The sequence below is a fragment of the Ictidomys tridecemlineatus genome, assembly GCF_052094955.1.
Source record: "Ictidomys tridecemlineatus isolate mIctTri1 chromosome 12 unlocalized genomic scaffold, mIctTri1.hap1 SUPER_12_unloc_4, whole genome shotgun sequence".
NCBI lineage: Eukaryota > Metazoa > Chordata > Mammalia > Rodentia > Sciuridae > Ictidomys > Ictidomys tridecemlineatus.
In genome coordinates, this window is record NW_027520962.1 from 316,633 (window position 1) to 331,510 (window position 14,878).

Sequence of the window (14,878 nt, forward strand, 5' to 3'; positions counted from 1 at the left end):
ATTAAGTTAAGCCCTATTTTGAAACAAAAATAGTTTACCCAATGTTCCTACCTACCTAATCCATGTTTTCAACAATACTTGTCCATTGAAAACAATACTTGTTCATGTACGAAATATAATCCATCCTTGAAAAACAGTAATTTCCACTACTGAAGACATGTAAAAGCAAAGACTTTCTTAGAATATACATTATTATTTAGTATTGGTGGCATTTTTCCAGGAAAAGTTAAATAAAAACCTATGAATTAAAATGTATTAGCTCAGTGCAGTAGCACATGCCTGTAATTTCAGTGACTTGGGAGTCTGAGGCAGGAGGACTACAAGTTTGGGGCCAGCCTCAGCAACTTGGCAAGGTTCTAAGCAACTTAGCAAGGGGTCCTGTCTCAAAGTAAAAATAAAAAGGGGTGGGGACGTAGCTCAGTGGTAAAGCACTCCCAAGTTCAATCCCTGGTACCAAACCAAACAAAAAACAATAAAGATATTACTTGTACAATATTCTTGCATATTTTACTATTAATGAGTGTCACATTTTGAACAAAAGATCAAGATTTATATATTCAATAAAAATTTCTTTGAATCATTTCACTAGCAGAAAACTGTCTCAAATCCTTTACAAACCACACCTGCATGGCTGAGGCTGTAGCTCAGGGGTAGATCACCTGCCCGGCTAGGCCAGGTCTGATCCCTGCTCTGCATAAACAAACAAAACCCCACAACTTCACTTTTCTATCCCACCTGCCACTTATGTATGCACAGGCCTAGAATGGACGTGCGCCCCTTCAAGTCTAAGCCAACAGGAAGAAGTGTGATAGTGCTCCCCCTACCTCAGCTAGAACACTGCCTAACCCACCTGAATAACTTGGTACATATGACATTCAGAAACTAATTATAAAATTTTACCCCTTGTTAAGATTTATCAACACTAAAGCCACATCTTTAGAACAGGTAACGTTAATAATAGACTCTCACATAACTACTGCTTGTAAATCATAATCCCTTATTTAAACAGACTGAGCCTTTAGAAACATTCTCCTTACACTAGGTCCCCGTCTTCTCTACTTACCTTAAATGTAAGGTCCCCAACTTGCTGAGCAGTAAAATCTCCAATCTACTTGTTTGTTTAGGAGATTCATTTTCTTGTTCCTCTTCCTCTTCCTCTGCTGATTCTTCTTCTTCTCCACCACTTTCTTCCATTTCGTCATCATCTTCATCTTCTTCATCTTCCTCAGAAGAATCCTCATCTTCCTCTTTGTCAGTAAGCACATCAGTTCTACAAAAAGCATTTATGAGATCTCTTGAAAAAACATGCGAATACAAACCCAGTTGGAGCAGAACCTCTGTACCTTGAAGAACTGTTCCATTTTTGGAGCTGGCCAAAAAAAAAAAAAAAAAAGCAATGAAAGGAAAGTACAACTAATGGTTCCCACAACCGTGCTGAGCACACGTGACCTGAAGGACTGAGGGTGGACAAGGAACCGGCTGATATGAGCGAGGCCTGGGCTACAAGAGCACCCCACCCACGGCCTGGGTCCCCCATTCAGGAGTGCTCAGCTGCTTGAGCGCTCTCACACAGTGCTTGAAACACAAGTGGGGGTTTTGATTCTGGCTCTCTCTCTTCCGTGGGTGACCTTCTTGTAAGCTCTCCCTTTCTCATAAATAAAGTTGAGATAACAACAGAACCTGACTCCTAAGGCTATCATGAGGATCAGGTGAGTGACAATCCGTAAAGTGTTTAGAACAATGTCTGCCTGCAGTGAGCTTCCCATCAGAGCCAGTTAGGATGAGGGCTGAGGCGGTGGCTCAGTGGTAGAGCTCTTGAATGTATACTGGAGTATCTGGATATACCTAGAGCCATTTATCTTCATCACTATTGTATTTCTTTCCTCTTAATCAGTGTTGCTAAGAATTTATCAGTTTGATTAATATTTACAGAAAAGTCAATGTTTGGCTTTGCTGATTGCACCACTGTTTATCTGTTGATGTCACTGTTTTCTGTTCCCATTGTATTTTTTCCTTTCCCTTGGGTTTACCTTATTCTTTTTCTGGCTTCTTAAGTTAACAGCTTCAATAATTGATTTTTGGTATCTTTTAAAATTATTCATTGAAGCTATGAATTCCTTTCTAAGCACTACTTTGGCTGCAACCCATGAGTTATACATACTTTTTAAAATATTTTTTTAGTTGTAGTTGGACATAATAAATAAAGGTATTATGTGGTGCTGAGGCTCAAACCCAGCGTCTCACACGTGCTAGGCAAGCACTCTATCGCTGAGCCACAACCCAGCCCCAGAGTCATACATTTTTATCATTTGAAATATTTTCCAATTTCCAGTGCAACACTTTCTTGAATTAATGCATCATACAGATAAAGTATGTAACTTAATTTGCAGACTTTTAATGATATCTAGTTATTTTTCTGTCACTGAGCTTTAATAAAATTCTAAGAGATCAAAAAATATATACAATTTCTATTCTTTGAAATTTATTGAAAATTGCTCTCTGGTCCTATATGGCTCATTTTGACTAATGTTATATTTTCATTTGAAAAGAATGCATATTATTTATTTGCACAGATTTTTATAGTTGTTTGTGGTGGAAAAGTTAAGTAAAATATCACTATTCTGACATTCTTAATGCTAGAATTCAGTGAAAATTCTAGAATCTTCGAGTCAATATTCTTAGCATTTTTCCCACAGTGTAAAAAGCTGGGGAACAGCATTTGAAGGGTCTAAATAATTGATATTTTATTGCTCCCTACAAATTGGGTTTGTTTATACCTACAAGTCTTTTGTAATTTGTAAGAGAGATTATTAACATTCTCTCCAGCAGAAAAACAATTATGTGTCTACTTCAAATTTTTAAAAAACATTTATAAGAAAGGGGACCCTGGCCTGGGGATGTGGCTCAAGCGGTATCGCGCTCGCCTAGCATGCGTTCGGCCCAGGTTCGATCCTCAGCACCACATACCAACAAAGATGTTGTGTCTGCCGAGAACTAAAAAATAAATATTATTAAAAAAAAAAAAAAAAAAAAAGACAGGGGACCCTGTCAGTAGACACTGCAAGTCATTTTCCTTACCCATCAACACTGACACTCAGGGCGTCATCCTAGTTATTTAACACTTGTTTACGTAGCTTCTCGCACCTCTGTTTTGCTTTCCCAACTACATCTTGAGTAATCTGAGGACAAAGACTAGGACGTGCACATCTTTACATCTCTCTTGGGATTTGACATGTCCTATCATGCACAATAACTGCTCATTATTCAGACCATTGTGGTCATTTCTTCATATCTATGCTGTTATAGCATATATTTATTTCAGAATCAAATGTAAAAATGATAGCAACATAATATCTGAAAGAAAGGAATGAAGGCAAGAAGATGGCATACTCAGTTCTATGTTCTCTGCTTGTGGTCACAGCAAGCGCCTGCAGCTGTTGAGTGAGCTTGTCCAGAAATTCTGCTCCTCCTCCTTTCTCTGATTATAGTTCCCGACGGGTGCAGACTCATCCGCCTAGGAGAGAATATTTCATTGAGAAATGAATTTTAGTTTCCTAATTACATTCATCTTAAAAAAATAACAATAAAAACCACAGTAAGTGCTGTAGGACAAAATAAAGACTAGTGTGAGATTATACTTACCTTAGGGAAATACATTAGAGTTACAAGAAATGTAGTTAAGTAATTGAGTTGGAATGCAAGCCAAATGAAAACACAAAACCACATGGTTTTGTTTTCGTTTTGTTTCTTGCTGAGCACTGCAGACACTCTAGAGTCAAGTAGGGGACAGGGTCTGACAGGATATTGGCTCCAGAGTCAGAAAGGAGAGGGCTGGTCCCAGGTTCTGCTGCTTACTGACAGAGACATTGTTTCTTCACCTTTGAAGGCTGTTTTCCCATCTGTGGGTTAACTAAGTTTTCAAACTCGGGGCGAGCCTGCCTCCTGCATTGAAAAGTTCTGTGTTACTGCAGATATGCAGAAGAGATACTCAGATGCAGTAACAAGGATTCAGACACAGGCAGGGGACACTTTCAGGTGACTTCCACTTGCTCCATGAGCCTCTAGCCCTAGACACGTAGATGAAACTCAGGCCCATAGGAAAAAAAAAAAAAACTCCTGAAGGGATGGCCAAGGGTAAAGCTGGCTCCTCCAATCTGGCAGTCATTGCTGTGAGAGCCACCACTGAGACCAGACTTCCTTCCACTCACCCGGGGCTAGACTCTACCCACAGTGGGATTAAAATCAAAATGGCTCCAAATTGCACCTCATCTAAATTATACAATGCACACATTTGAAAGGCAGTGTCTGGGTTTCTGGGTCCTTAATGCTGAAGAGCTCAGCAGGGCTGGAGGTTCTCTTCTGCTCTGAAGCACACCTGGGAGACCATGCCCCCACTCAGCACCTCTGGGTTGGGCTTTATTTCTAATGCAAACCCAGGAACTTACCGACTCCAATTCATTCCTCTTAGTGAAAATATTTATATAAAAAGTTTTTTTTCTAATATGATTCACATAATACTTACTTTTCTTAGCTTTTGAAGAACATTTTTATTCTCATCTATTGCCTATGTTAACTGGATACATCTAAATTTTTAAAAAAGAAAGAAAATATAACGATTTTTCTGTTGTCACAATTAGAAAGCTATTAAAAAAAATCATTCAATCACTAAGCAGGCAAGGCCATTGGCTACTGTTAAAAATAATGTTTAAAAATCCACATGTAAAAACCTTTGTACCCATTGCTTTAGATGATCCAAGGGGCGCTCCAAGGCCCTGGGCAGGAAAACCAGGCTCAGAAATGTCAGGGACCTGGGGCCTCAGTCTCCTGAGTCTAAAATGAGGAGGGGCTCTGGGTTCTAAGACGCCTCCCCAGCTCTACAGTTGCCAAGGCCAAGGAACTGGACATGAGACACAACTGACCCCCACCACAGCTGTGTAAGTCTCCCAACAAGCCCGACTCCAGGCAGAGAAAGTAAGGTTCTAAAAAGAACCACAGTGGGTCCCTGGGAGGGCAGCAGGGAGGGCAGGTAGGCACCCGGACTCCGAGTGGGCATGCAGACTAGTGGCAGTGGCAGTGGCTGCCTCTTCCTGCCACTGCCACTGCCACTGCACACCCCTTTTGAACAGGCTCTCGGGACAGGTGCAATGCTTTGGGCTACAGAGACAGCTCATATAACTCAGTTTAAGTCTCAGACACCCAGAGAAGAGATACAAAAAATGACCAAAAATGGGGTACAACTGATGATAGCGGAGTTTTCCTTCTTTTTCTTAATACTAAGGATTGAATCCAGGAGCACTGAACCACAGAGCTACATCCCCAGCCCTTTTCTGCATTTTATTTAGAGACAGGGTGTCCCTGAGTTGCTTGGAGACTCACTAAGTTGCTCAGGCTGCCTCTGAACTCATGATCCTCCTGCCTCAGCCTCCTAAGACACTGAGATCACAGGTGCGTGCTGTGGCACCCAGAGGAGTTTTCAAAAATCAAATCTTTTTTTTAGTATTCGGAGCCCTGGCTTTTCTCTCACTCTCTGAAGAAAGTGACTTCTGTGTTATTGGAGCTGTTTTTCTCTTACAGATGTGAGTGAAATGACATAAAGTAACATAAAAGGGAAAAGGGGTAGGAGTCAAAAATCCTTTGTGAAATGGGCAGAAAAAGAGAAATGGCAACATGAAACTGGTTCACCCTGCCAGGTGCCTGCCCCAAACCCTCCTCTGGCTTCCTCTATCCTGTGACCTGCCCTCTGTTCTCAGCCTCCACTGCAGGTGGTGGGGGGACACCTGGGCTGGCCAACAGAACATAAAAGAGCATGCTCAGGATGCCCCCTGCCCCCAGCCTCTATAGCAAGGCATTAAGAAACCCCCTCCCCTTCCTGCTCTTAAATACTGCCCCCTAAGGACTTTGCAATTCTGAGGACAGACATCATCAACAAGCTGAGGCTGGCAGAAGAGACAGAATTTCACCAACTGCTGGTCTTGGGACATCAGGAGCCACTGACCCACCCTGGAGAATCCAGCAGCAGAGTTTTGTCAGATGAGATTTAGTAAAGCTGCTTATTTTGACAGATGTCCTGTTGAATGAAAGAACTCAGAAATCTCACTTGAGAGCCAGAGTGCAAAATGATTTTTTTATAATACACAATCCAAGAAAATAATTATAATTATCTCTTTCATATCTATAAAATTATCAAATCCTCAAACAGCCCAGATACTTAAGATTCCTGGTTCAGGATAAAAACTAAGCACACACCCATCTTCGCTGCCTCCTGAAACAGAACAAAAAATGACTAAAGTGTTTTCGAAGGTAATAACCCCAAACAGCAAAGAATGGGAAAGGATCATGGGCCAGCAAGAGAGGGCAACAAATTTCTGCTGCATGGAAAAAACAGAAGCATGTTCTTTTATCAAGTGACACTCTTATCAAGTGTCACACAGGCAGAAATCCTGAGCCTGTTAGCTCTCTTCTCTTATCTCACCTTCTGTTTTCCCACTGAACCAGAAGATTCTTCTTAAATATAATAATAATAATAATAATAATAATAATAATAATAATAATAATAATAATAATAAAATGATTTGGGGAGAATCATAATTACAAAAGAACTTTCCAGCACACCTATTCCTGCACTGAAGGCTCCTCAGACTAAAGGCTGGTTCCTGACCCCATGATGAGCCCTGTCCACCTGCAAAGAACTTGATTTGCATTCAGCATATGGTGCTAACAGGAAAGACACCAAGATATGCCACAGTGGAAGAACCCGAGAAAGGGCTCTAGAATAATCAACCCAGGCTCACATTCTCAAATAAAAATGAATAGCAAAGGGCCACCAGACTAAATAAAGAAAACCATCAACATAAGGATAAAATGTAAAATTAATAAATAAATAAATAGGAATCCGAGCAACAAGGAAGCAAAGACAATTCAAAGAACAGAAGAAAACTTAAAAACAAACCTAAGCATGGAAGGAGAAAATCTGAAAGCAGGAATATGATAGTATAAAAAAAAAGACTGAAAACAAGAAAAAACACTAGCAAATGAACAACATGATCAGTAAAATAAAGCATTCATAGAAGTTATAAAAATTTTTGTTAGTGTTTTATTTGGAATGTCTGATGGAATTAATTGTGGCTGCTACACAAAATACTGTCAGTATTTGTTACCCAATCCTCAATTAGAATTCCATTTAGGAGGGAAAAAAAAAAAGTCAAGAGAAACTCCCAGGCATAAGAAAAAGACAAGCAACAAAAGTATTCATGAGAGGTTTAGAAACCTAGACAATCTATCCAAGATATTCAATACCCGACTCAAAGATGTTTCAGAAAAAATAAATAAATGGAAGTAAAGAAGTGATCTTTAGTAAAATAAAATTTCCCAGAACTCATGAGAAATATATGAGTTTTCAAAGTGAAACTATCCACTTGGTGCTAAACAGATAAAAACAATGCCAAAATATATTGTGCTAAAATTTCAAAACACCAAGGCTAAAAGTCAACAGGCTAATTATTAAGGAACGATAATTGGACTTACCAGCATCACTGCATGCAATGAAAACTCAACAATGCCTTCAAAAGTTTTAGTAGCAATTATTTTAAATTCTATAACCAGCTAACTATTAATCAAACATAAGGGCAAAATGACATTTTCAGACTTGCAAACATCAGTGTGAATTTTTAAGGGACTGTGAAGGGATCATTTTATTCACAAGCTAACTATGGCTTAAAAATACTTATTATTGCCAGGCAGAGTGTCACACATCTACAATCCCAGCAACTCTAGAGGCTGAGGAGGAGGATTGAAAGTCTGAGGCCAGCCAGGGCAACTTAACAAGACCTTGTCACAGAAGAAAAAAATAAAAAGGACGAGGGATGTGACCATGTGGCAAAGGGGCCTGGGTTCAATCTCTTCTCCCCATAAACACTTAATATTTTTTATTTTGAGAGAGAGAGAGGGGGGGGGAGAGGGAGAGAGAGAGAGAGAGAATGAATTTTTAATATTTATTTTTTAGTTTTTGGTGGACACAACATCTTTATTTTATTTTTATGTGGTGTTGAGTATCCAACCCAGCGCACCAGGCATGCCAGGCGAGCATGCTACCGCTTGAGCCACATCCCCAGCCCCAACGCTTAATATTTTTTAAAAGAAAATTCAAAACTTAGCTTTCCCCAGGGCTTCAAATATAGTCTGTATATATTATTTTGTTTTTAAATCTAGCAAAGCAAGCACGATTTCTTTTATTATTTTCTTCACTATTATTGATTAACTTAATTTGAAATAATTCCTTAAACAATCAATCCTGCCAATAAATGGTAAATTAAATTCCATTTGACATTTTAAAAATTATTTATATTTTACTTTGCCTTTAGGCATTTTGAATTGCTGGCTTAAGTAACACTTTTCCAAATACTTCTAATAAATAGTTTAAGTTAATAGAATGAATCTCATGCTCTTTTCTTTTCTTCCCCATGGTCTTATTACTTAAGTATTTACTATTTATCTCCTGGTGCCCCTTCTCATGTTCTTCTGAATGCTATAAACTCTTCAAATACCCCCAAATTTGCAGATTTACTTAATGATGTTCTGATGTTCTGAACTTAATGCAAAAGTGTTAGCAGTCTAGTTCAGTTTAGTTCGTTATGTCTATTTAATGTTAAAATTTCCCAGGGATTAAAACCAGAAACTACTTACTCATATAGAGAACACAGTATCTTTTCAAGAAAATTAAAGGTCATTATCCCAAGCAAAGACAAATTGCTTCTAGCAAGATTTCTGATCATTTCTGGGCTACATGAGCCAAGGGCCTAGGGTGATTCTGCGTGAGACACCACAGTGCATTCTGAGCAGATTTTAGTTGCTGCACAATAGCAACAAGCCCACAACTACTAGGTGTAGCTGGTTCCTTCTAGACCTTCATGACATCACCCTGCAATCCTTCCATTTGGTTGTAATGGACTAAACCCTGCACCTCTGAGGTTCTCAAGTGCTCTCCCTTGCTTCAGGAATTCTGCATTTCTTAGCCACCTTAAAACATTTTCATAGGCTCCCAACTTTAGTGTCTTAAAGCCAAGTAATGCTAGATGCATTAACTAACTGCTGTGAGCCTTGATTTTCTTATTTATGTTAATAAGTACCTTATGGTATTATTGAAAAAATTTAAGAAAAAGTTTGAGGAGTACAGACTATAACGCCCGGCACATACAGGGTATAAAATAAATGAAGGGTGCTTCTTTTTAATATTTACTATTCTTTATTTGATCTTATCACTTCAAATTAAGACCAGGTAGATTTAGATAATGATAGGAAATATTTAAAAGTACATTTTAGAAAATCTTATTCACTGTTACCTCAATATTATCTACCATTATTATTTTGTCTTTCGGGTGAAACATAGATAAATAAAAAGAAAAAGCAAGAAAGGAAGGGAAAGAGGGCAAGAAAGTCTCAAACAACTTCTGTGCCTTAAATCAAACTCATTGAGATATAAGCTTAGTCCCGAGAAAACCCAATAATTGAGCATACTTTACCTTTGGTAAATATCTCGACTTTTATTAGGTTCTAGAGCTTCTTTCAATCAGCTCTCAGAAAGCAGACTATCAACCTACGGCAAACGGAGACAGTTTAAAACATCATATTAAGTTATGATTCTTACATTTCAGTTATGTCTATTTACTTTTCTCCCCTTATGAAATAAACACTTTTAGGCATACAATAAAGTCAAAAGAATTTTATACCAAATACCTATATGCCACTACCTCGATTCTACTGTTCACATTTTACCCTACTTATTTAATCTATCTATCCATCAACCCACTTTATTTTTATGCATTTCGAAGTCAACCGCAGTCACCAATACACTGCCCCCTAAATAATGTGCTATAGGTACCACTAAGAGAGCTGAATATTTGATGCAAAACATACAAAGACATGCACAAACCTAAAAGGTATATCTGCTGCATTTTGACAAACATGTGTGTTTATAACTGAAACCTCATAGAAGAACTCCAATGTCCTTTCTAGTAAATTCCATCCCATTCCTCCTGAGACAAACTTGTGTTGATTTTTGTCCACCCTAAATTTTGCCTGCTCTTGAACTTTTACATAAATGAACTTGTACAGTATGAACTCTTGTCTACATGAACCATGTAATGTTATGCTTCCACACTGTTGTATCATAAGTTTATTCCTTATTACCAAATAGTATTCATTGCATCGAATGTTACATGACTTTGTCTTGACTTCCTGTGTTACTAAAGACTACTTGCATCTTTGTCAATGTACCCTCCAAAAAGGCACATCTTTCTTTGGTTTCTTTTCTTGCAGATTATGTGCAAAAGATAAAGTAGATAAAAAAGTAAATTCCACTAGCTTCTTCTCTGTCCTTATTATTTGGCATCCACCTGAGTTATTTACAAAATTCATACACTCAGTAACCCAAATAGGAAGCTGATTCCTTGTCCCATGGATACCATGCTGGAAATTTATTCCACTTTCTTTTTTTTTTTTTTTTTGAGAGAGAGAGAGAGAAAAAAAATTTTTTTAATATTTATTTTTTACTTTTCGGTGGACACAACATCTTTATTTTATTTTTATGTGGTGCTGAGGATCGAACCCAGGTGAGCACATTAGCGCTTGAGCCACATCCCCAGCCCCGTCCGTCCACTTTCTTTTCAGGTCTCTTTTGTGGATACAAGAAAGAATGAGCTAATACTATTAAAACATCCTTTCCAGATATTCAAGGTATCAAGTGGTTCCTGAATCAATTTGTCCCCAAGTTGAATAATTTTGTAATCATCTTTTATTTTTGCTTTACTAACTGCTTTTATAGTTTACTTTTGAAAAATTTCCTGGTTCTCTTAATGTCCTACTAAATTTAAAATTAAGTGCAGAACCACAGTAAATTACCAGTAAGTAAGTCAATACTCCATCAAGTTTTATTTTTCATTTCTACCAGGAGACAATTTTGCTTTTGCTGTACCACTGTGATTCCAATACAAAGTCACTTAAATATTTATGTGCCAAATTCTTTGGTACATTTTAAAATTTATTTTTTAAAATTCTTTTTAGGTACCAGGGATTGAACTCAGGGGCACATGACCCCAGCCCTATTTTGTATTTTATTTAGAGACAGTCTCACTGAGTTGTACAGCACCTCATTTTTGCTGAGGCTGGCTTTGAATTCACCATACTCCTGCTTCAGCCTCCAGAGCTGCTGGGATTACAGGCCTGCATCACCGTGCCTGGCTTATTTTTAACTGATATAAATAATTTTATTTAGAGTAAAAATCTTGGCAATAGATCCTTTTTACAAAATAAAATTTGCAAACTGATAAAGAATCTTAAAAAAAAAATGAACCTATTAATTGCTATTTACTTTTTTTTCTCGAAAGGTAATAGACCTGGGATGAAATGGCACACACCTATAATCCAAGCTACTATGGAGGCTAAGGCAGGAGGATCACAAGTTCAAGGCCAGCCTCAACAATTTAGCCAGACTCTGTGTCACAATAAAAAATAAAAAGGGCTAGGGATGTGGCTCAGTGGTGGAGCACTTACATGCCTAGCATGCACAAGGCCCCAGACTTATCCCCAGTACCACAAAAACAAATAAATAATAAAAGAGCTGGGATGTGGCTCAGTGATAGGGCACACCTGGGTTCAATCTCAGTACTGGAAAAAAAAAAAGGCATAGGCATTCGGTGTACTTAAAAATGAGAAAAAAACACTACTCCCAGCATTCCACCACAGAGATACCATTTCAGCATGTTTTCTTTTATATCGTTTTCATGTACTATATATAGAAAAACGTCATTAAGATACCTTTTATTCCGTTTTGTTTTTGTTAACTTGCCATTTGATCACAAATATTTTCCCTAACACATTAACATTTAACAAAAGTTTAGTAATAGTAGTATTATATCCCATCAAAAGTTATTCATTCCCCTATTACTTCTCATTAAAGTGTATCATTTTTTCTATTAAGCAACAATGAGCAAAGTACTTTTACTATCTATCAATCTCTGTCCCAACGTTTCATTATTACATAGGGCAGGTTTCTGGAACTCCACTACCCAGCCTGGGCGCATGCACATGGGCTACACCTCCTCGCAGTGCTTTCCAGAAAGCTGAACCTGACACCCTGGAGCAGCAAGTCTAGGTGCCAGGCAGGTCACGCCTCCCCAAAAACTGAGAGTGGTCATTTTCACAGTCTTTGGGAGAGTTCATCTCCTTTGCCACTGGTTTAGCTTTGAAGTTAACTTTCATGCTGACATCACTTGTGTGTCCTCTAGTTAACGTCCCTGCTCGCCCTCCAGGTCCTGCAGTCCTGACACAGTAGGACTCTTCCTGAGGCTTGGGCCCCAAGAGCGGTGGCTCCAGGGACAGGGACCCCGGAAAGCGCGGAGCGGGCGCGGGTAGGGCAGCTCCAGCGAGGCCCTGGGCTGCAGACCCTGCGGCTGGGGCCGTCAGGGCAGGGGACGCGGTCTGTCGTGGACGGTCGGGAGGTTCCGTGGCTGGCCCGGCCGGGCGCAGCGCGGGCTGGAGCGGGGTTTCGCGCGGGGTTTAGCGCGGGCTGGAGCGGGGTTTGGCGCGGGGAGGTCGCGGGTGCGGAGCGTTTGGGTCGGACGCCGGCTCCCAGGGACTGGGGTCGCTGGGAGGAAAGCGCCGTGGCGCCCCGCGCCCCCTCGCCCACCCCGGGGTGTGCCCGGCCCCACCGTACCTGCTGCTTCAGGCCAGGTCCAGCTTCTTCTGCGTCGTCGCCAGCTTGTCCTGCAGCCTCTGCTTCCTCCAGGCCTCCTTAGCCGGTTCGCCTGCCAGCCGACGAGCACTCCGGAGACGAAACCACCAGCACCGACACCTGCAGCGTCCTCTCCGACAAGTCCGCCATCGCGGCCGCCCAGCGTGCACCGCGGCCTACGGCGCTGCGCGAGGGTCAAGCAACGCCGCGTTCACAGCGGGCACAGGGTGAAGAGCCAGCGGAGCAGCGGCTTGCGCGGGGCGTCCTGCTGGGTGTGTCAGCAACAGGTTGGCCTTCTCCAGAGACCTTCCCAGTGCTTGGAGAGCCCCTCTGCACCCCTCTAGGCCCTCCACAGTGTCCCATCTATCATTAATCAGATGTTTCCCTGCACTATTAGCTGACATTGGTGTCTTGCTAAGTGTAAGCTCAGCACCTCTTTATTTTTGCTCAGCAATAGAATTTGAACCACGTGTGCAACTTAAAATCCTCTGGTAACTCGTTTTTTTCAAAAATAAGTACAAGCAGATAAAATTGTTTTTAATAATATATCTTATCATTTCAACATCACTTTGGAAATTATTTAAGAGATTTCTGGGTTTTGTATTGTCTTTGAAACTTGGTGTATATCTTTACAATTAACATCAATCATACTTTTTAAACACCGAGTTTTCAGTGGAGATATTTGATCTGTATCTAATTTTATAAAATTTACAGTTGAAAAAGAAGTCTCATTTACTTACACAAATTTTTTTTTTTCCTGACACTGAGTTTACTATGGGTTTTTAAGTTAAATTGATCATTAGCTTTCTTTAAATTGAAAATGAAGTTCTTAGGGCTGGGGCTGGGGCTGGGGCCCAGTGGAAGCGCTCTTGCCCAGCATGTGTGAGGCACAGGGTTTGATTCTAAGCACTGCATAAAAAAATAAATAAAATAAAGGTCTGTCAACAACTAAAAAAAAAATTTAAAAAGAAAATGAAGTTCTTTTGTCACACTAGCCATGCTATGCCAGAGCTAACAGGAGACAGAATTTTTGAGATGAGGGGCACACACACTTCTAATGATACAGGTCACTGTGATCCCGCATGTGTCCCACTTCCTGGTGTTCAGGCACTTAAGTGTGCAGATCCAGAGACTTGCTTCTAACTAATAGAATAAAGCAAAGGTGATACGGTGTCACCTGTGATTGCTTTATGTTACATTGAAGACTTTCCTTACAGCTTGATGAAGAGGGTGGAAGTGTTGAAGGAGTTGACATCAAAGAACTGTGAGTGACCCCTGGGAATGGCAGGGTGCTCCAAGCTAACAGCTAGATCCTTTATCCTACAACCACAAATAAACCAGCTGTCTGCATCCTGAATGAGCTTGGAAGCAGATTTTCCTCACTGGGGCCTCCAGATGAAAACACAGCCTGGCACCTTAGTTGCAGCCTTGTGAAACTTTTAACAGACGACCTAGCTAAAGACTCCTGGCCCATGGAAAGTGTGAGAGAATAAGGGTGTATTTGTTTTAAGTTGCAAAGTTTGCAGCAATGTGTTACACAGTGTGGCGAAAACACTTTCCCACTCTGGTTTTCAGTACCAACTACCTCTTATGCAGACGCTCAGTACTTCAGACATCAGATGTGGGAGAAGCCCCACACACCAACCAGTTCTGCAGTGAACACCAGCAGTTGAATGTCCTCCAATTCTATCTGGAAATAGTGTCAGATACTACAAGTTGAGAGCTCAGAATCACAAGACTCTGACCACACCCCGCCCCCTTCAAATTGCCAGTTTCAAGTGGTAGGTTGTCACTTATACTTCCGACAGATATAAATCAGGAGTTCCCACAACCCTGTCGTGGGGTTTGATTTGTTTGCTCACAAAACTCAAGGAAACACTTTACTCATGTTTCCCATTAGTGTCATCTCATCTCTTAGCTCACCCTGTTGTGTTTTCAGGACAGAGCTGACCTCCGCTACCGCCCTGGGTCCAAGCAGTCCTGGCCTCTTACCTGAGGGGCTGCAACAGCCCCCACCGGCTTTCAGAGCTTCTCTTCCTGTCCTCCATGTTCTATTCCCCACACAGCAACCAGAGCAGGTGGGCCTGCAGGGAAGAAGTTGGATCATGTCACTGCTCTACTCAAACCCTGGAGTGTAGAAGCCTCTGTGGT

The 14,878-nt window shown here is 40.5% G+C and overlaps 1 pseudogene; it reads right to left on the reverse strand.

Moving 5' to 3' along the window:
* Nucleotides 1-1,063: 1,063 nt before the first annotated feature.
* LOC144372314 (mitoregulin-like) lies at nt 1,064-13,104 on the reverse strand (annotated as a pseudogene).
* Between the last annotated feature and the right edge of the window lie 1,774 nt (nt 13,105-14,878).